Raw genomic sequence first — 1974 nt, 5'->3', positions numbered from 1 at the left:
AAATAAATAAAAGTTTAAAATTTTATATAATCTAGAAATAAATATTTTAATGATAAAAATTATAAAAATAAAATTTACAAAAAAGATAATTAAAGATATTAATTGAAATTATTAATACCATTACAAAATGTAAAAATTGTAAAATTTATTAAAAAATTATAAAAGTACTTTAAAAAGGTATTTAAGATATTTAAATTAATATAAGATTAAAAATAGCACGTGAAATATTCTAATAGTAATAGAAGTCAACAATCAATCAACACAATTAACACCGATCAATCGATCAATAGTCAATCAATACCAATCAGTGATCGATTAACGGCAAATTAAAATGAATAATATTTTTAATATTTAATATTATAACAGTATATTTTTAATTTTAATTTAATACTTTTAATTTAATTAAATCTAATTACCATGTGGATTTTTTTATTAACCAAATATAATCAACATGGCACTTTTCCATTAGCAAAGAGACCTAACACCATTGACCAATGTCGCCTAACAAATCCTGACCAGATTTTTTTAACGCATCAAAATAGAAAAAATTGATATTTAAATACCAAATAAATTGAGAAAAAAAAAGTTGAAATATCATAGTAAAAAAATAGGTACACTTCAAAGGATACATCATGAATTAAGCCTAAACAAAATACAAGGGTACTAGCAGAATTTGACCTTCATAATTTCTTTTGGGAAAACACACAGATTGAACAAAAATTGCTTCAACTATTTTTCGCGGAAGCTTTCCGGGCAGTGCAATAAAACCTTTACGTGCCGCCGTGCCGGTCTGAATCTATTCACCCACACAACGCTAACGACTCAATTCAATAAGACAATCAGATCCATTAGCAAAGCTTACTTTATTGTTGAGTTATTTTGGGGCAGAGGATCAAACTTCACACCTGCCTTTCAACTAAATCAATTAATCAAACGATTTAATTGATCTTCACCTACCCAACGCCAGACCTAAAAATTTCTCCGACGTTGGTTAAATTAGCTTTTACTTTCCGAAATACTAAAGAGATTCGTGACTCTTATAGTCAAAATAAGGATTTCCTTTTTACCTGAACTTATCAATTTGCTTTCAAACAGAAAATAGAAGCTGGATTCAAATGTCGATGCAACTGTGAAACCATTTCGAAATCATAAAAAGAAAGCTTTCTCGAATCAAATCTCAGAAGATCCGTGGAAGATAATATACAGATCTATATAATAGAAAGGAAAATAAGAAGATTAGACAAGAATCTACCGATTTAACTTACCGAGTGCTAGAAAGACCAAAAACAATCGAGAAAAGTAAGAAATGGAGAGGAAGAACTGGAAATAAGTGGAATGGGAGGAGTAGGAAAGATTTGCTTTACATTCTTGGAAAATCAAGAGAGAAAATACAAATCTTTCCACCCATCCCACTTCCAAAAACTCCCGGCAACTCTCTCTCCCTGTCCCTCTTTAACAATAAAATGATGGTAGATCTAGTGTCAGTGTTTTCTCGGGGTGAGAGTGAGAGAGAACTCAAGGAAATCAAAGCCATAGGAGGAATCTGTAGACCATACAAGATACGACTTCCTCACACTTAATTCCTTTCCCCTTCTCCCTCTTTCCTCTTTGTGCTGTGAAAGCTTCTCCTCCTCAAAGCTATCTTAAATAGATCCCAACACACTCATTTCCACCCCCATGCTGACGTATGCCCTAGTCCCGAAGTAGGCAATTTCCGAATTTACCATGTACTTGGCATTTATATATATTTAATTTTTTTATATTTTTATATAAACAAATCTAATCAATAAATTATTTATATTTTTATTATTTCAGCAATAATTATTAAAAAATTATTCTTTCACCTATTGCATTAGAGCATTCCTAAAATATTTTGATTATTTTTAGATTTGGACAATAGAGATATGAACAATATCTAATTTCGATATTATAATTACCAGAAATAGTAGCGTTTGATGCATGGATAAAGTTTAG

The 1974-nt window shown here is 29.9% G+C and overlaps 1 long non-coding RNA gene across 1 annotated transcript; it reads right to left on the bottom strand.

Annotated features, from left to right (window-relative positions):
* Positions 1 to 539: 539 nt before the first annotated feature.
* LOC105780831 (uncharacterized) lies at positions 540 to 1667 on the bottom strand. Its single transcript, XR_001129401.2, has 2 exons — positions 1266 to 1667; positions 540 to 1127 (listed from the first exon to the last, which is right to left on the bottom strand). It is a non-coding gene; the product is annotated as an uncharacterized LOC105780831 (long non-coding RNA).
* Positions 1668 to 1974: the final 307 nt, after the last annotated feature.

The sequence above is a fragment of the Gossypium raimondii genome, chromosome 4 (assembly GCF_025698545.1).
Source record: "Gossypium raimondii isolate GPD5lz chromosome 4, ASM2569854v1, whole genome shotgun sequence".
Taxonomy (NCBI): domain Eukaryota; kingdom Viridiplantae; phylum Streptophyta; class Magnoliopsida; order Malvales; family Malvaceae; genus Gossypium; species Gossypium raimondii.
This window is presented reverse-complemented; position numbering and strand designations above follow the sequence as displayed.